The sequence below is a fragment of the Pinus tabuliformis genome, chromosome 3_2, assembly GCF_031772625.1.
Source record: "Pinus tabuliformis cultivar Carrire ecotype Pingquan chromosome 3_2, CPIR1, whole genome shotgun sequence".
Taxonomy (NCBI): Eukaryota; Viridiplantae; Streptophyta; class Pinopsida; order Pinales; family Pinaceae; genus Pinus; species Pinus tabuliformis.
The window spans coordinates 1,256,150,804-1,256,172,432 of NC_142302.1; positions in this window are offsets into that span (position 1 = coordinate 1,256,150,804).

Below are 21,629 nucleotides of genomic sequence, written 5' to 3' on the forward strand. Positions count from 1 at the left end.
CTAAGGCGTTGTTCTATCTTTTCTATCTTTTCTTGAGCTGGTTTCATAACAGTGTACTTACTTGCTTAGAGGCTCTAGGTTGCAAAAGAGATATTTAGATGGTTGTTAGGGTAGTCTTGGTGTTTTCTGACCCTATGCGTAGTGCCTTGTATAGGTGCACAGTGCTTTGGTTGTATGCGTAGCACCGTACAAAAATGCACTGGCACACAGGCTCTATGCGCAAAACTTTGTCTGTATGTGTAGCGCTTCCTGCTCTATGCGCAACGCCTCCACAATTTGCCCTATGCGTAGCGCTCCCTGGTTTATGCACAATGCCTCCACTTTGCTCAACCACCAATTCGCTTCCTTCTCTCCTTCAACTCTCTTCTCTCTCTTTGTCAAATGAATATGACGAATTTTGAAAAAGGATTTTGAAATCTTATATAGAGGGTGATTTTAATTTTTCCTTAGAAAAAACCCACTTTATAATGTTTTTTGGAACTTTTACTTTGTCTTCAAATCTTTGTTTAATGCTTTTCTTTCTTTGTCTCTTTTCAGGTGGATGATGCTTTGATTGAACTAATTTCTTCAATGGCTTCATTTTCTTGCAGCAAGGAGAAATTCTTGGGCAGCATATGGGAACACTTATTACATGAAATGACTTGAATTACATCAAAAAATATGAATCAACTAAAATACTCTGTTTTCATCTCAAAAACATGTTTTTGAGATGAAAATTACATCAGTGAAAAAGGATTTTTGTACAACAACCATGACTTACTACCAATCACTCTTTGTTTATTGGTCTTCCTCATACCTTTGTTGCCCTTTATTTACACTTGAAACTATGCTTTTGACCTTGGAAATGAACCCTACGACCTAATGAAAACATAACTTCCTTGACTCTAAAAATAGCATAACTAAAACCATAACTGAATGCAACATGGAGATGGGTCAACAAATGTACCTCATGAGGGGAAAATTTGATTTTCTGAGAAGAAGACAGCCATCAGTGGACCATTTTTGCATGACCTAGTCGAATGATCAAAAATTCAATATGAGACACCTAAAATGAAAATGCAAAGAGAAGATTTGATCCCTAATGGAAGTATGCATATACTGACACTAACAGTATCAATCCTAACTATCTTGTTGAGCCTTACAATATTTGAAAGTGTTATAAGAGAAGAATCATAAATTCTCATCATCAATAGTTAATAAGTTGTTTCTCAATTTCAAGAGCTTCCTTGATAATTTATGTTGAATAATGAGGAGCAAGTTCTAGGTTTAGGTAAGACCAAAAAACATTGGAGTCTTAGTGTTGTTAGAGTTTCATGTGATCACAAATGTGTTAAGGCAATTATGAAGCATGTTGTTTATATGTTATTTAAGATAAGTTTGGATGGAATGGACCATTTTTTTTAAACATAATATTTACCATAAGAACAAGGAATTTAGTAAATACCTCGACAGTGGAACAAGTTTTGTTTATCTTTTTTGAGTCTTGTGATGTTTTTAAATAGCTTTAATATTATTTTGGATAAGATATTTGAGATATAAAATGTGAGGAAGAGAAATTTGAGCTATGGTGGAAAAATCAAAGGTACAATTTTTTGTTATGTCTTTCTATAGAAGAACATATCAAAAAATATTGTTAATTTGTGAATGAATATCCATTAATTTGGAGGACCTTAATAGGGTGGGAACACTCTTTGATTAAGTGCCAAGGTTATAAAATGTTAGGATACTTCGACACTCATGATTTACTTAAGTTCAACTTGGTATAATACGTCTATCAAGTAATAGTTTGTTTCTTTAGTATACATTAGTTGCATTATAATTTGATGTCCATGATATGTTCTAGACATAGAGTGATGTGATGGATCATGTTCTCCTTGAAACTAATGGATATTGATATGTGGATTAACACCCACTTGGTCCTTGATCTCTATTTAAAGAGCATGGAGGGTTATGTCTTATGATCAATTATGAGAACTCTCTTATGTAAATTAATAAATTTGCCTCAAGTGGCCATGTTGGTTGGAGTTATCGATTGTTTCTCCCTTTGAAAGTATTAACCATGGAAAAAGGTTGAAATTGTGATATTTGATCTAGTGGTGTGAGTGGTTATTGAAAGTGTTCATCTTGTATAGAATACCTATTTTACCGAACATGATATCAAAGCTCATTTGAATATCTACTCATGATTTTGATCAAAGTGTTGAGCCCATATTGCCACATTTCCAAGATCTATTGTTTTCCTACATTTATAGCTAATATAGACTATTCCATTGTGTCCATGGCACTACTTTCAGTTAATAATGCCTTTTGTTTCATCCAAAAAGGTGTTCATTTTGCCAATATGTTTCTTTTTGTGTTAGATCCAGAGGTATATAGTTTGAATATGCCTTTTTTCAATTTTTGTTTAACATAGTTTATTTTTCAATTTTTTCTTTATATGTGTGGTTACTACTCTTTCCAATCTACACATGCTCTTTGCCTTACACTATATGTGATCTCAACAAGTCAGAAATATAGTAGAAAGTGCTTTCTTAATTGGATATGTTCTTTTTCATGCATTGTGTGATCACGATAAATAAAAAAGAGTGAAAAAAATTGCATTTTTCAAGTAAGTTAACTCATATCTAACCCAATTATTGTTGAGTTTTGGATTTTTTTTTCAAACTATTGTTTGTTTCAAACGAGCACTTTTTTTCGTAAGCATGCATTTTGAGGTAGGGCTCCAACAACAATAACAACACCACCTCTATCCTCTTTCACTACTATTTTTATGTGTTTTGCATTAGCTAACTTGGTTAGAAGTTATTTTATTCAATAAGAGGTCTTGAGTTCAAATATTTGTTTAAGTTAATTGTATTATAAAAGTGAGTCATTATAAGGGTAAATATTTGTTAGTTATTTTTTTTCACGTAACTCTCATTTATAAAGTAACTTGATTGTAAAGTGATTATCACTTGTTTTATAAAAGCATGTCACTTCATAAAGTAACTTATTTGTAAAATTGAGCTTATAGGCAAAGATAGTGAGGGAAAATAATTTTTTATTTATGGAAACATCCATCACCACATGGGCCAACTTCTACTTGCCACATGGCTCTTTGTTATCGTTAATCTATTTTTTTTAAAGAACATAACTTTCACATTTGAAGTTTGATTTTAGTGCCATTTTTTTTTAAAAGTCCATTTTTTTGATATATTTCCATCTAGAAAGTTAGATTCAACTTTTGAAACCATTTATCTACATATTTTAATATATCTACTCCAAGTGAACTTTTGCTTATTGGTACCATTTATTTCTCATGCAAATCCCACATGGAGGATGTAGTAAGAAGTAAAGGATTACTCTAAGCAGTGGAGGTTCTAAGATCCACATGAACCTTTAGGAGAATTGTGGCTCGTCAGTATTTTGAAGGTACCTCTCCTTCTATTTTCTTGTAAATTCAAATGTATACTTTTTCTTTGTATAGTTCTTCTCTTCGCTCCTCTCTCAGGTTTTCTGGTTGCCCACTTCCTTTTCTCCTTCATGTTCACTAAATTGTATGTACCTCTATCCTCCTACCTCTTCGTTATTTAACTCTTTGGGTGCCCCTTTTCCTTTTAGTCTCTCATCTCCTTCTTGATCCTCTGGTTCAGGCTCTAGGTCCATCTAGATTTGGGCCCTCCCCGGTCTTTGCCTTCTCTCCTCTGACAAGTTTCTAATGGAACATAGCCAGAATCCTTTAGCCACTTCATGTGGCATCTGTGCATGTAGTTAGTGTTTGCACCTCCCTGTCAATAATCACATTAAGTCCTTGGATCTCCAATGGGTAACTCAAAACAATCTGCTATGCAACAAACTCACAAAATAGAAGAAACGATAGATCAACGACTTCAAAATCAGCCTCTTTGAGGGGGAAACCTCCTTTACATTACACAAATGAACAATTCTTGGATGATACAAATGAAAATACCTCTTTCTATATATAGGAGTTTAAGGGGTCACAATATAGTCAAAGCTGACATAACAATAATAATGTAAGGGCACAACAATAACAATAGTGGGCTTCTATGACAATAATAAGGGAATACACTAGTATTATAGGGACCTAACATGTCCCTCTCCTTCATAAAAGTGTTGTCCTCAATTCTTGAATAGTTTTGGATTCTTCTCTATAAAATTCTCATCCTCTAATGTGGAATCTTCAGTGGGTAAGTTCTTCGACTTGATGAGATACTCTGAAGTTGATCGATTTTGTAGTTGTCAAGTTCTTGTTTCTATGACTACTTCAGGTTCCAATATGATTTTTCCTTCCTTGTCAAGTTCTGGAAATATTTTTTGAACTAGGAGTTTTTCACCTATAACCTTATTTAAGCATGAAACATAGAAAACTGGGAGCACTTGGGAAGCTGTAGGAAGCTCCAATTTGTATGCCATAGTACCAATCTTTTGCAACACCTTGTACGCACCATAATACTTTGGTGATAATTTATTATCCTTCTTAGCTATCTTGAGGGATGTTTTTTGGTATGGTTGTGGCCATAGAAATACCCAATCACCTACATAAAAACTTCTTTCATTGCGATGTTGATTTACCTGTTGTTTCATTCTATTCTACGCCAAAGTGAGGTTATCCTTTAAAAGTTGGAGAACTTGTTGTTGATGCTCGATGTGATCTTCCACTGCTTGAACCTTAGAATTTTATCTTAAATATGATGTGATGGACAGTGGATGATATCCATAAAGTGCCATAAATGGGGTCATTTTTGCTACAGTATGAAAGGAAGTGTGATACCACCATTCAACTAGAGGCAACCATTTGACCCATTATGTCTGTTTATCATATACAAAGCAACAAAGATATCCTTCCAAACATTTGTTCTTTGTCTCAGTTTTCCCATCAGATTGAGGATGAGAAGATGAGCTATGAGATAACTGAGTACCCAGACAAGAAAATAATTCTGTCCAAAAATTTCCAATGAAAATTGGATCTTTGTCCCTTAAAATAATCTTTGGGTTTCCATGTATCTTTTGAATTGTTTCCATAAATGCAGTAGAAACTATACTGGTTTTAAAGGGATGAGATAATGCAAAAAAGTGTGCATACTTGGTAAGTCTATCAATTACCACAACGATGATACTCTTTCCTTCAGACTTGGGTAAACCTATGATAAAATCCATTGAAACCTCCTCCCAACGTTGACTTGGAATGGATAAAGGTTGTAATAGACCTGGGGTCTTAATTTTTTCAACTTTATTTTGTTGGCAAACCAAACATTCTGCCACAAAATTTTGAATATTAGATTTAAGGCCATCCAAAAAAAATCCTTCTTAACCCTGTTGTAAGTTTTTAAAAATCCTGAGTGCCCTCCTAAGGGAGAGGTGTGCAATTCCATAAGAATATTTTATTTGATTTGGGAATTCTTACAGAGGTATAAGTGATCCTTGTACCATAACAAATAATTTTTCCAGATAAATGTATCATATGTATTGGGGTCTTGTTGTAACTTTTGAATGAGTGCCCACACTTCTTCGTCATTCTTCCATTCATCTCTTGCTTCATTTGTCCAATTTGGTTGGATAACAAAAATTGCGCAAAGGAATGCTTCCACATCCTCATCCATTCTTGAGAGTGCATCTGCAACAACATTTTTCTTCCCTTTTTTTTAGATGATTTCAAAGTCATAACCCAACATCTTTGTGACCCATTTTTGTTGCTCTTCTGAAGATAATATTTGTTCTAAAAAGTATTTAAGGCTATCATGATTTTTTTTACCTTGAAGTGTCTTCCCATTAGGTAAGGTTGCCATTTCTTAAGTGCATGTAGTATTGCCAACATTTCCTTCTCATAAATAACTTTGTGTAAATACTTTCCTTTGATTTGATGACTTTCGAAAGAAATGGGTCTTTCTTCTTGCCTTAAAACAACACCAATTCCATTTCTTGAGGCATCACATTCCACAATAAAAGTTTTTGTGAAGTCTAGCGTAGCTAAGACCGGTGCTTGGGACATTGCCTCTTTAATATGTTCAAAGGCTTTTTTTGCTTCTGGAGTCCAAGAAAACGCATCTTTCTTCAGTAATGTTGTTAGAGGTGCTGTTATTCTCCCATAATTCTTAACAAACTTGTGATAATACCCTGTCAACCCGAGAAATACTCACATATTCTTTATGGCTATGGGGATTTTCCATTCCTTAATGGATTTAATTTTGCTAGGGTGTACCTTAACACCTTCATGAGATACAATATAACCCAAATATTCCACCTCTTGTACTCCAAAGAAACATTTGGAGGTTTTTGCATATAATTGTTTCTCCTCCAATAGTGTTGTTGTCCCGAATTGCCCTATTTCTACCCCATTTCCATAAATATTAGCCTCTATTTTATCTCAATATAGAACGTTCTTTCCTGCACTAGTCCAGGATAGCTACTCATTCCTGCACATGCTCATATTTTACATTAAGATTTATGACAGTGCTTTATTAATCATTTTTATATGGATTTCATGCCTATTTACATACCTCTTGTAACTCATAATTGATTTCCTAGAGTAATCATGGAACTTAGTACTAATTATGAATGAGTATGACTAGTGCAGGTAGATTCGTGCACCACCATAAATATTGTCCAAGATTTCCGATAGCCACATATTCCACAAGGGTGGGTCTCGATCCTTGACTCCGAGCTTAGTTGTTGATGAACTAAATAAGGATAAAAGGTGGTGTGCAATTAGGGAATGTTTTCCAAAGTTAGGTTACGGCCAAGCGAGATACAAGTGCATTATAACCACTCACTGATTTTGTAATTTCGGTTTCTAGTTTGTTCAGTCGAAAGGCCTGAATAAGAAAATGTCTGTAATTAGTGAAAACGACTAGGGCTGAAAGGATGTATAAGATATAGATCATAGGTAGGATTAGCTAGCGAACCATCGACTGTAATTTTGTTCTATGTAATCTGGTTATCGCCTCAGCTCTGGGGCTAGACTTGCTTTGTTATGTACATTTTTCGAATCGAGTAATACAAGAGAACTATCATGATTTTCATACATGGTGTCTGATTTATCTTTGATGTATATTTGAAGTGCTGAGATTTTTCGTTCCTTAGAAGGGGAACGAGTTGGTTGGCTAGGGTCTAGCCAACCTAGCTCATTTACCCCTCGTACTTTCGTTACTCAGAAAGACAGTGTGAATATTTCTTTTGCAGCTATGTGATGTTACAGTTTTAATATTTATTTCTGAGATTTTGATTTAAATTTATTTTGTAGTTAAAGTGTGAAACGGATCCATGGTTTGAGAGTTAGCTGAGTCTATTTCGTTTATGAAATTCCTTTCTCACATTTTCTTTACTCTCAATCCTTGTCTTAATTCTCTTTCGATCGAATCGTGCAAGGAACTCTTTCCTACACCAATGCATGCAGTTGCCTGGATTTTGGTTCAGTCATTCGTTTTGCAGTGAACATTGAATTACTTACCCGCATATTATTTCCAGTTATTTTGCAAGTGAATGAATCGTTAACTTTAGTAACTATCTTCAGCATCAAAGGTACATCTTTAGAGGATCTGAAAGAAGTTACATAAACTTATCATGAACATGTCATACTCACAAAGAACATAAGCATTTTGAGCGGATTACCAAAGTTAATTGACACATGCAAATCACTTGTACTATTGTTTGATTCCTTTGAACTGCTTTAATTTCATGAAGTTTATTTCCTTTGCAAGGTTTAATGAATTAAAGCATTTTCTTTTCCATAGATAATTTACTTTAGGATTTCATTTACAATTGCAATTCTTTTTCAGCACATATTTTAGTCCTTTCGAAAGTAATTTGGAAACTAGGTGAAGGAAACTCTACCTCGGTGCAAGAGCTGGTCTCTTGTCACAGAAACAAAGTGCTCTAATCCCTAAGGCTTAGAGCACCTTCGCTAATACATAAGTCTTCAGTAAGGAAGGTCAAATATACTTTTACATAGAGACACTATACCTACCCTAGTGCAAGAAGATTTCAATAGTGCAAAAACAAGTTGTTTGTGTGGAAGGAAGATCAGGAGGAAGACATAACTCTGCGAGGGCCCACTTGTCAGACTGTTAGCCATCCATCTGAAGATGAACATAGCATTTCATTTTAGCATTTAAGATTGTTTTAGTTGTGTGAAAATTCCTTTACTTGATTTACTTGCAAATTGTCTTTTATATTCCAGCATTGGAGTTGCCTTGGTGTTAATTGCCTTTATGATTATTTTTTGTCTGATTCTGCAAGAATTTCCTTTAAGAAGTAGGGTTAGGAATAGGAAAATTTCATACCAGTTTTGGCATTACCTGTTCTTCATCTCTAAGTTTACAAAACCCCCAAGTTGACAATTAAGGGTTGAGGAGTTTTTTAAGCGCAATTCCTACACCCAACATTTTGGCACCATTGCTGGGGAGGCGATTTGAATTGGTAAGAATTTTACATTTTTTCAATAGGGGTAAGTTTGCTATTATTTTTTCCCTGTAGTGTTCTTCTATTGTTTGAAGGAATTTATAGGTGCCAATTTTTTTGTTTTGAGAGTTGCAGTTTTTATTTGAATTTCGTTGTCATTTTTTTGAAATGAATGCCTAAAAGAGGTAGGGTTCCAAAACCCACTAGGGGCCAAAGAAATACTAACAAATCTGAAACCAAAACTCATATTGGTCCTTCTTTTGCAGGCAGAAAGTCCAAACAAAATCAGACTCATCGCGTGGGAACAATCCACCTAGGCTCTGGTAGCAGTGGTTCAGGTGTGACACGACGCATAAAGGGGAAGAAGGGGACTGTTGGAATCCATAGTCATCCTTCTCAGCCTATTGAGAGTGGTTCATGTCGAAGACCAACAATGGTAGACATGGAAGACCATGCTGAAGGATGTGATGAAGATCAGGTAAATGAGGAATCCACTTTCGGATTCTCAATTGTGAATCCTAATATAAAAGTACAAATGAAAAATATTTCACCATCAGCTCTTCCTCATTTCTATGGTAAGGTACATGAAGATCCAGACTCTTTATTATTTGAGTTTGATATTTTGTGTAGAATTTATGATTACTCATTTGATGCCCAAAAGTTAAAGTTGTTTCCTGCAACTCTCAAGGATGTGTTGAAGCCCCGAAAATTGGGTCGACAGCAAGGGGGATACCCACCCGGTCCGGAACTTGGTTGGCAGCTCCTTATCCGTTTGGTATAGCGGGTCCAACTGGGGATAATGGGACCAGTTTCCCAATCTAAGGGGTGTGTGTGTGTAGAGTTGGATGTTGTTGATCTAAGAGTATTTTAATCTAATTTAATTCAAACTTCTAAGCTAAATCTATGATATTGTAATCTAATAATAAACAACACATCTAATCTACGCTAACCCGGGGTGTATTTCTTCTATTATGCGATCTAAAAAGATTTCGAATAATAACTGGTAATAAAGATCATTCAGATATCATAAGAATAGAAATCAATTAAGATAAACCATTCTGCATAAAAAGTTAGGCAAAACAGTTGTGAACAGCATATCACATAATAAGTTATTCATATATCAAGCACAAATAAATGACTCCACCATACAGAAGTGCCAAATGGTAACCCACACATTCATGCAATAACATATAAACAACTGAAAAACTGTATATCACTTTAAGAATATGAATAGAAACAGGTCAAGAGATAAAAGTACCATTTATGACTAGTTCCACTCATAAGCTTCAAGCAATAACGATTTATCTCTACTTGTTCTAACATCTACTAAGAGTACAAAAGTGCAACATCAATAGCAGACATTAAATGCAAACATTGATAAATCTCGATCCATCCATTCACCAAAAACCCCCTCCGAGGGTGCAAAAGTGCATGTTCTGAGGACAAGTTTTTTGACAAATTTCCGGACACTTCTCAAAATGCCTGAGAAGGGTTTAAATACTGCTAACTAATTAATCTTAATTACATAAATTTAGGACACGGTTTCAAATGACCGCCCTTCTACTAAAGAAAATTATTTCTAAAAATTGAATCGAATTTCTAACCGTTTTTGTATTTGCTCCTTAGTGCTGTAAGCAATGCAACATTTGCTTGGGAAGAGTCGGCTGGTTGTCTTCTCCTTTTGTTTGAGTTACGAAAATAGAAACAACAAGAGCTGGCACCACTTTCTGACAAACTGGAAGATATTTTCCTCTGGCTTGGTGTATTCGCTGTGTGTATACTTGGTAATATCCCAAATTTCTCTCAAACTGATTGTGTTGTTGCTATTTCGGTTTCTGGCCTGGCGAATGACTGAGCAAGTTAGGGACTTTGCTCTCTGAACAATTTTCTGTATTGAAAACTGCTTCCATTCTTTGTTCCAGGCTTTTCTGGTGCGTTTTCCTTCTTTAGCGTTTTCCTTTTTGCTTTACCCAGTCTAAGCTTCAGGATCTTTTGAAAACATGCTGCTTTTGTGCGCCTTTGACTCTGACTCTTGGATAGTCTATTTTCATCAGTCTCTGTTGAGTGATACTCTGGAATCCGCGGTCCTGCTGCATGCGGCATCCGTTTGCGAAGGCATTTCTTCTCTGTTCTCCGAGTATTGACGCTTTCCCCTTTTCCTTAGATGTTTCCTGCACATTGATTTATATTAGTTGTTGTCTTACAGTTTACGCAAAGGAAAAGAGTAACGACGAAAAGATTGACATGAAAGCTTTAAGCTCTAATGAATGCATAATCATGACACTCATAATGAACTGACTCTTCGAAAAACACAACACAATCCTTCTCAGATACTTTGGCGTACAATCATTAATTTCCTTTTTAAGGCGCGCGCCCAATTTTGGTCTGCAGACAACTTTCCTTGAACGTTGTGCCGAGGAACCTTTGCGATGAGTGATTTCTGCGACTCGCATCGCAGTGTCGAGGATTGCGTCATTTAAGATGTGTCATCGCAGGATTTGATGATCGCATTCATCGCAGATCGCAAATATCGCAGATCGCAATATCGCAGATCGCAAATATCGCAGATCGCAATATCGCAGATTGTAATATTGCAGATCACGTCGCAGCTCATTATGTGCCTAGGAAAATGTCTCGTTCTCTTCTCGCGATGCAATATAGCTTTAGGGGGTCAAAATACAGAAATTTTGATAAAAAGTTTTTTTTTTTTGGATTTTTTGTTAAGGGTCCCCATTTGCTTGGTGTTATTGCTAATACCAATCAAAGAGGGGGGTTGTTGGTGACCACAACAGGATGCAACACTCCACTGGTTCATGGGACTAGGAGGAAACACTATAAATTCATGGGAGAAAATGAAGAGAGCGTTTTTATCGAAATATCAAGAATATTGTAAAACTAGAGATATTCAAGATGAAATCTTTACTATTGTTCAAAATGATGATGAGATGCTACAGGACTACTTGGAGAGATTCTTGTACATCCTCCAAAGGTCAAAGCAAAAATTTGATCTAAGTACCATTAGAACCTTGTTCTTACATGGGCTTACTGATGATGCTAGAAATAATTTAAATCTATTAGGACAACGGGATATTGCTCAAAAAACTTTTGATAAGATCTGTGACTTGTGCAGGAAATTCTCGAGGAAACAATATACATCTGGTAAAGGAATTCAAAAGAAAAACTGAATCTACTAATGCTATGATTATTAGATTAGAAAACAAAATGGGCAATATGAAAATTGAAATAATGAGTACTGTTAGTAAACAAATAGACTCTTTGAAGTTCCAGGAAACTTGTAGAAGAGCAAGAGATATTGTCTATTGTCTATCCTAGATGTAGAAGAAAGCATACTTTAAGAGAATGTCCTCTAGATATTAAAGAAACTAATAAATGTGCAATTTGTGTAGATAACCATGCTACAGACAAATGTCCCTCCATACCTGGGTTGAAATCTGTACTTGAAGGGGGACAACCTGAAGCTAAATCATTGCATGCTATGGGAGCACGAAGAAATTGGCCTCAGGTAAGTGCAGGTATGGTTCCTGAACCTCCACCACATTTTTTTGGTTATAATGCACACTCATATTCCTATCCTAACACTGGTCACTCTCAACATTGGCAGCATGGGAATCAATATCAATATGGACAACCCTCCCAATCTTGGCAACAAGGATGGAGAGGGCCAAACCATTCATATCATTCACATCATTCCTATCCTGCACCTATGCAATCATACCCTCCTACATATGCACCTTACCCAATTCCTCAACCATCATTACCTCAGCTGAGTCAACCTATGCCACCATTATTTTTACCTCCACCGTTTCGACCTTCTCAGCTGCCTGCTCAACCTTTACCCAACCCCAATAATAAAGTGGTACAAATGATCCATTCTATGACCCCGCTTTCTTCATCCAGATTTCAGACTATGCCAGTTGGAGTCAATGATCTCCAATTGAGATCAGGGAAGGTAGTAACCTCATAAAATCAAAAGCAGCCCATGGTGATTATCGATGAGAAAGGAGAGGAGGAAACTCCTAACCATTCTGAAAAAGATGACACCATTCAGCCTATCCCTGTACATTCTGAGCCCTTGTCATCTTCCTCCAACCAATCTCCCTATCCACAGAGGTTAGTTGTGGGGAAGAAAGACCCCATTCCCGAGTCTAGCTTGGCTTTTGAGCTTAGGAACCCTTTCATAAGGGTACATTTGCTCCAAGCTATCAAATAGATCCTCATCTATACAAAAATCATTAGGGAACTCTGTCTCAAGAAGCCAGGAAGGAGAAGATTGGAACCCCAAACCATTCAATTTGTTGGTAGAGCAACAAAGTTAATGACGGGGTGTATGTACATGGAAAAATATACCGACCCCGGAAACCCTATTGTCTTTGTTCAGATAGGTGATGTTCTTATCTCCAATGTACTTATAGACCTAGGGGCAGCCATTAAAGTTATGACCAAGAAAACCATGGATCAACTTGGATTGGTCCATATTCATCCTACTCCCACGATGCTTGTTACGGCCGATGCTTATATCGGATGTCGTTCTAGTGATATGTATATTTCTCATGGAGATTTCAGAAAGAAAGTCACCTTATATCCACCTGCTAGATCCATTCAGGAGATCTGAGACACTCTATGGTTAGACTACAGTAGTGATGAGGAGACTCAGCATGTTTCCTTGATACATCAGTATGTTGAGTCCTCACAAGAGGGTGAGATTCAAGAATTCCTGAACAATTTAGACACCATGCCTAATTTCGAGTCATTAAGTCAGATTTTTAGTCTAGATTTTCAGGAAGGATATGACTCTCTACCTCCATCATCACCATCTCTAGCGACACCTTTGTGTACTCTTGAGCCTGATACTACTCTTGTTGAGATTAGTCCAGGTAAATCCTTGTATATCAGTTTAGACTTGGATCCTTCTAGGAAGAGCAGCTTGTGAATTTGTTACGAAACCATCGCGATGCCTTTGCATGGGGTTATGAAGATATGAAAGGCATCCCTCCTGAAACTTGTACACACCATATCTCTATTTAGGATGGAGCCCGACCTGTCCAACAACCCCAAAGGCAAATGAACCCAGCTCTAAGAGACATTGTAAAGGAAGAATTGCAAAAACTCTTATATGTTGATTTTATCTATCCCATTTATGATAGCCAGTGGGTCTCTCCATTAGTATTGGTCCCAAAGAAAGATGGGAGATGGAACATTTGTATTGACTATAGAGAATTGAATAAAGCCACTCTCAAAGATTACTTCCCCCTTCCTTTCATCGATCAAGTACTCGATACCCTTGCTGGTAAGAAGTAATTTTCTTTTCTAGACGGCTTTAGTGGATATAACCAGATACAAATAGCACCCGAGGATCAAGACAAAACCAATTTTACATGTCCATGGGGTACATTGCTTACCGAGTGCTTCCCTTTGGAGTATGTAATGCTCCGGCTACATTTCAAAGGGCAGTCTTGGCTATTTTTGTGGACCTTGAATGCGTAGAAATCTATATGGATGACTTCTCTGTGTTTAGTGATTCATTTCAAGAAGCCCTCAAGAATTTAGAAAAAGTGCTTCTTCGCTGCCAAGAAGCTCATCTCGCCTTGAGTGACAAGAAATGTAGATTAATGTGCAAGGCGAGAGTGGTTCTTGGCCATCTTATTTCTGACAAAGGTATCCAGGTTGACCCTACAAAAATAGAAGTCATTTTGATGCTTCCTATACCCAAAACTCAAAGGGAAGTGAGAGGTTTTCTAGGTCATGTGGGCTAATATAGGAGATTCATTGAGAATTTCTCAAGGATAGCTACTCCCCTTTTCCGACTTTTGGCTAAAGATAGTGATTTTTCTTGGTCCACAACTTGCCAACAGTCCTTTGAGACATTGAAGGAAAAATTAGTCCAGGCACCAGTTTTGAGAGGACCAAACTAGTCCCTTCCATTCCATATTTCCTCTGATGCCTCAGATACTGCTACTGGCACAACTTTAGGACAAGAAGAAGACAAACAATCTCATGCTATTTATTTCATTAGTAAAAACTTTTCACCCGCTGAACTCAATTATACGGTTACTGAGAAAGAGTTTTTAGCTATAATTTTTTCTATTAATAAATCCAGACATAATATTACAGGATAAGAAGTCTTTGTACATACTTACCATTCCGCAATAAGGTATTTGATGAATAAGCCATTAACTAGTGGTAGAGTGACTAGGTGGTTGCTATTATTACAGAAATTTAATATTACTATTGTTGATAGACCAAGAAAATCAAATGTAGTAGCAGATTATCTTTCAAGATTAAATAATCCTGGTGAAGCAATTCCTGTTGATGATGATTTTCCTGACGAACATCTTTTTGTTGTGTCAACAAAATCCCCATGGTTTGCTAACATAGCTAACTATTTAGTCACCGGAAAATTACCACCTCACTTATCTGCCCATGAAAAGTGGAATATCATTCAGAAAAGTGTTGCATATTCCTAGATCCAAGGAGACCTCTTTTACACCAGAGTAGATCTCATTATCCATAGATGTGTAAGAGAGGAAGAAGTGTTTGATATCTTAAAATCTGCCCATGGTGAACCTTGTGGGGGTCACTTCGCCGATAAGCGGACTACACACAAAGTGTTACAAGTTGGCTATTTTTGGCCTTCCTTGTTCAAGGATGCAAAACAATATGTCAAGCGGTGTGATAGTTGTCAGCAAATTGGCCAGCCTAATCAAACCAATGAAATGCCTTTATGTCCTCAGGTTATGATTGAGCCTTTTGAAAAATGGGCCATTGATTTCGTAGGACCAATAAATCCAGCATCATCAAATAAAAAGCATATTTTGGTTTGTACAGATTTTGTTACAAAATGGGTAGAAGCTAAAGTTGTTTCTTTTGCTACTGAAAGAGTTGTTTTTGTTTTTCTTTTTACTGAAATCTTTACTAGATTTGGTGTGCCTAGAGAAATTGTTTCTAAAAATGGACCATAGTTTATTTCTAATCTAGTACAGGGTGTGATGGAGCAGTACAAAATACGGCATAGGAAATCTACACCATATCACCCGCAAGAAAATGGTCAGGTGGAGTCCACGAATAAGGTGATTGAGTCCATCCTCACAAAGACGGTAAACATGCACAGAAAGGATTAGGCTGACAAATTACCGAAAGCATTATGGTCCTATCGAACCACTTGGAGAAACAACATAGTGTTGGAAATAATACTGAGAGGGGGGGGGTGAATCAGTATTATATAATTCTTTTAATAAATCTTCTTCATTTGTTCTTTGAATTATTTTTGCATGTCAGTACCATAAAATAATGAGCATGAACAAAAGAAAATAGATAGTCACACCAAAGAACACAAGATGTAAGGTGGAAACCCAATGTGGGAAAAAAAACCACCTGCTGCAATATGTCTCTATCTTCTTTCAAATTAGAAACTTCTTTTACAATGGATTTGTACTGGTGCAGTCCTTTACCAGTACGCAGGCTGCAACCTGCATAGAGCTACAACTCTCTCTCGTTTTTAAGTTTTCTCCTGGAAGGGAGCTACAACCCCCTACTTCTTTTCACACAAGGACCACTTTTCATAATTTTCAAACTGGATCCATAAGCATCAATTGATCATCAAGTGTAAGAGAATCACCCAATCAACTGTAGTAACCAGATCAACAATAATAGGACCAAACCCAGAACACAACAATGATAAACAAAGATTTTAAGAGAAGGAAGCACCCTGCACAACTGCTGGCCTGAGTCCCTGGACGCACCCTGCTCAACTGCTAGCCTGCGTCCCGGACGCACCCTACTCAACTGCTAGCCTGCGTCCCTCGCACTGAGTCTATTGAACTGCCTGCGTCCCGGCGCACCTAAACCCTTTTGCGCCTGCGTCCGGCGCACCTGAAACGCTTCGCTCCTGCGTCCCGGACGCACCTGAACCCTTACTGCACCTGCGTCCCTCCGGGCATAGATGATTTCAAGACTTTAGAAATAACCCAGACAGTCAGATCTACAGATCCGAGCAAGAGTCGAAGAGATCTCGGTCCATCAGATTCACCTTGTTTAGATCTAGACCAGATCTAGCCCTCATAAGATGTTCAACCAAAAACATGCTCAAACCAAATGATCTCCTTTGCTTTATATAGGCAAGCTCCTCCTCAAATCAAGGAACAATACCACGAGCCGACACCTTAAAAACACAATACCGTCGGCTAGATACCAGGAGTAAATCACAAGAAACCCCCACGTGCGCTTTTCTCTGCCTTAAAAAGTGTGCACTGGGTGGACGCACCTTCTGAACGGCTGGACTGCGCCCCTGGACGCGGTCTATGCATGGATTACCTGCGGGTACGCACTTTCTGAAAGGTGTACCTGCGTCCTTCTTAAATTTTTCAATAAATTAAGAGCTGATCATCAATCTTTGCTGCTGACATGAAGAACAGTGATCTACCACCTGAATGGGTTGCCATCAAGGACAACACCTGAACCATAATGCCAACAATCTCCCCCTTTGGACTTGATGGCAACCTCATAATCTTCAGCTTCATTCTCCCCCTTTGACATCAAGGGCAAAGGGTATGCTCCCCCTAAGATCATGCTCCTCCTGAATATGAACCAGATCTGCAGCGACGAACCATAATCCACCATGAAAGAGATAGAGACATATTGCAGCAATTTCCAAGATCTCCTTCTGACCATCCTCCATAATGCCAACAATGCATTATGTGCTCCCCCTGAGCCTGTATCACCAATAAGAAGAGGTTCAACAATAAGATGATGCATCAACAACCCCCAGCTTTTGCCTGAGGTATTCAAAAGTGTCCCTGGGCAATGGTTTGGTGAAGATATCAGCAACTTGTTCCTTAGAAGGAACATACTCCAACTTGATCTTCTGTTCAAGTACTTGTTCCCGGAGAAAATGGTACTTGATTGGTATGTGCTTGGTTTTTGAATGCATAACAGGATTCTTTGAGATGCTGATTGCACTTGTGTTGTCACATAAGATAGGGATTGGTGGTGTACAAGTGATTTGAAAATCCTGCAAAGTCTGCATCATCCAAAGGAGTTGGGTGCAACAAGATGCAGCAGCAACATATTCCGCTTCAGCTGTAGACAAGGCAATTGAACTTTGTTTCTTGCTGAACCAAGATACCAGTCTGGAACCCATAAAGAATGCACCACCACTTGTGCTTTTCCTGTCATCCACGCTTCCGGCCCAATCTGCATCTGTATAAGCATGAAGTGTAAGATCTGTATCTCTAGGATACCATAAGCCATAATTTTGAGTCCCTTGAAGATATTTGAAAATTCTCTTCACTGCCTGAAGATGAGTCTCTTTCGGATTTGCTTGAAATCTTCCAACTATTCCAACTGCATGCATGATATCTGGTCGGGTACCTGTCAAATAAAGTAAACTTCCAATCATAGATCTGTAGGTTGGTTGATGTACTGCTGCAGATTCATCATTTGCACTGAGGCTACATCCTATGACCATGGGTGTACATACTGGTTTTGCATCTTCCATACCATATTTCTTCAAAATCTGTTTGAGGTACTTGGTTTGAGATAAAAAGATTCCTCCTTCTTTTTGTTGGATTTGCAAACCAAGGAAATATGTCAGTTCTCCTAGCAAGGACATTTCAAATTCTTTCTGCATGACAGAGGCAAAGTTTTGACTCATAGCTTCTTCATTGCTCCCAAAAATAATGTCATCTACATATACAACAAGTATTAGCAATTTGTCATTTTCAACTTTTATATAAAGATTGCTATCTGCTGATCCTTTTGAAAAACCTTGTTGATGAAGATATTTGTCCAAACGGTAGTACCAAGCCCTTGGAGCTTGTTTGAGACCATAGAGAGCCTTTTTCAATCTGCATACAAGATTTGGATCATTTCCAAGAATGAACCCATCTGGTTGTTCAATGTACACTTCTTCTTCCAAGTCTCCGTTCAGAAAGGCTGATTTCACGTCCATTTGAAATACTTTGAAGTTTTGAAAACTTGAGAGAGCAAGGAACATTCGGATGGCTTCAAGTCTTGCAACAGGAGCAAAGGTTTCTTCAAAGTCTATTCCTTCTTGCTGTGCATACCCTTTACAAACAAGTCTGGCTTTGTTTCTAATTACTTCTCCATTTTCATTTAATTTGTTTTTGAAGACCCATTTTGTCCCGATAACATTCTTATCTTTTGGTCTAGGAACCAGCTCCCAAGTGTTGTTCTTTTCGATCTGCTCAAGTTCTTCATCCATTGCTTTCACCCAACATTCATCTTTGCATGCCTCTTTCACATTTTGTGGTTCAGTAGAGGAGAGTAATGCCAAATAGCTTGAAGCTTCTGCAACTGTTCTTCTTGTTTGTACACCTGCTTCTTTCTGCCCCATAATCTGAGATTCTGGATGATTCTTCTGAACATATCTGGATGGAGTCTTTTCTTCTGTTCTTGTTTGCTCCTCTGGTTCTTCTTGAGGTTCTTCTTGAGGTTCTTCTTCTTCATCATTCTGTCGTTGGGGGTAGCCTTCATCTTCTTCAATGTCTTCATGATGTACTTGCCTAGGAATGTATCCCTTCTCATCAACCACTACATCAATGCTGTCAACAATTCTGCCAAGTCTTTTATTGTAGCATTTGTATGCTTTGCTATGTGGAGAGTAACCAAGAAGAATGCCTTCATCTGCTCTAGGTTCAAGTTTTCCAAGCTGCTCATCAGTATTTTTGATATAGCATTTGCTCCCAAAGATTTTGAAGTGTTTTACCGAAGGAGTCTTACCACTCCAGAGCTCATGAGGAGTTTGAGTACTCTTCACTCGGACATTTGTTTTGTTGAGAATAATAACCGCAGCATGTGCAGCTTCACCCCAGAAAGTTGCGGGAGTTCCTGATTCATCAAGCATAGCACGAGCCATCTGTTGGATTGTTCTGTTCATTCTTTCCACAACTCCATTTTGCTGAGGAGTTCTTGCTGTAGAGAATTCTCTTCTTATCCCATGTTCTTCACAGAAATCGAAAAATTCATTTGAAGTAAATTCCCCACCTCTGTCGGATCTGAGGCACTTAATTTTGTGACCTGATTCATTTTCAACCAAGGCTTTGAAGGATTTGAATTTTTCGAATGCTTCATCTTTGTGCTTCATAAGTCCTAACCAAACAAACCTGGAGAAATCGTCAATGAATAATATCAAGTATTCTTCTCCTCGAGGTGTCCTTTTTCTGAAGGGACCACATGTATCTATGTGTACTAGCTCAAGAGGCATGCTAGCTGATCCTTCTTTCTCTGGGAAGTTAGTTCTGGTTTGTTTTCCAAACTGACATGATTTGCATATGGTGTTGTCAGGAATTTTGATATCTGGAAGATCGCGAACTGCCTGATATTTGCATGCTTTCCTTATTTGTGAGAAGCTTAGATGTCCCAACCTTCGATGCCATAACCAGTGCTCTTCATCCTTGCTTAGATAGCATTGTTGTTGTCCTTCTTCAAATATGTACAGATTATTTGGAGTTCTTTTCCCTTTGAGAACTGTTTTACCTGTATCAAGATCACGAACAAGACATCCATTTGATCTGAATATAACCTCGATTCTTTGATCACACATCTGGCTGACACTTAGTAGATTATGCTTCAATCCATCAACATACAAAACATTTCCAGCCTTGACCGTTTCTTTTAAAGGAGCAATACCTTTTCCTTTTATAGTTGCAGGAGTATCATTTCCAAAAGAGACTTTCTTTCCCTTTTCTAAAGTAGAATAAGACTCAAGTTTTTCTTTATCACCTGTCATATGCTTCGAACATCCACTGTCAATGTACCATAGATTTTCCTGTCCCTCTGCATAGAATGCTATCCCACATCTTTCTGTTTGAGGTTCCTTTATTCTCCATGTTTTGGTGCTTGAGGCTTGTTCCTTTTTCCGCTCTTGTTCCTTTCTCTCCTGAAACCTGCTCCTGCATTCAGAGTCTTCATGACCAAAATTATTGCAAATGGAACATTCAACTTCATTTTCAAGAGCCGAAAAGTTGTTATAGGTCCTTTTTGTAATCCCTGTCATGCTTCTTTGTTTTTGAGCTTCCCTAGTCATGATTGTTTTATATGCAACACATTGAGCTGCTTTGTGACCAAAATTATGGCAAGAAAAGCATTGTCCATTGAAGAAGCTTCTGCGGTTATTGAATCTACCTGCCAACTGATTGTAATTTCTATTTCATCTATTCTTGAACCAAACTGAGAAGATTTTACCTGTGGCTGGTTGTAGCTTTTGTTCACCCTTCAGATGGATTGCCCTTGATAGTTTCTGTTTGTATTTCGTCCCTGCTTCACCTGATTATCTTCATTGTTCTTCTGCTCATTTCTTCTTGCCGCATCAAGATAACTTTTTGAGGTGGATGCTTGAGAGGTTTCTCCATTATAACCCAAACCTGTCTTGTTTCAAGGAGACCGCTGCACATTGATAATCTCATCCAAAGTTTCAGATCCTTTGACAAACTTAAGATTAATAGCTTTTGTTTTCTCAATTTCTTTTCTGAGACCAACAATTTCACCTTCTAGTTTTTCAAGATGTTTTTCCTTTTCATCAATTTGAAATTGTAGAGTATCAATGATCACATTCTTTTCTTCTATACATCTCTTGAGTCTAGTAATTTCATCATAGAGGTTATTCACATCTACAGCATCCTCATAATCATCATCTTCAAATGCCATTAACAACTTATATTTATTACCTTGTTCATCTTCATCACTGTTTGATAAACCATCACTGTCTTCATGGGTGTAGTAGCTTTTCTTATTTGTACTTTGTTTCTTGTTCCATCTAGCAGGTTCCTTACCTTTATCCTTATAGGGACATTTTGCAGCATAATGACCTACTCTTCCACAAGCAAAGCATTTGAAAGGTAGCTTACCTCTGAACCTTCCAGAACCCCTTTGAAGATTTCTGACGAAATTTGATTCTTCTTCCTCTTCTTCTGGAACATGGCTTGCTTCATAGTAATCTTCTTTGCCTGATGCCTTGAAAGCAGCTTCCCTTCTGTCAGATGGACCTCCCTTTCTCATTTCATAAGCAGTTAGAATTCCATGTAGCTGAGACATAGTGAGAATTCGGAGATTTTCCTTTTCTTCTATTGCAGATTCTTTAGATTCAAACTTGGGGGATAATGATCTTAGAATCTTTTCAACTACTATAGCCTCTTTTATTTCTTCACCCAAATTGTTCATACAATTAACAATCTCATCTACCCGAAGAAAATAAT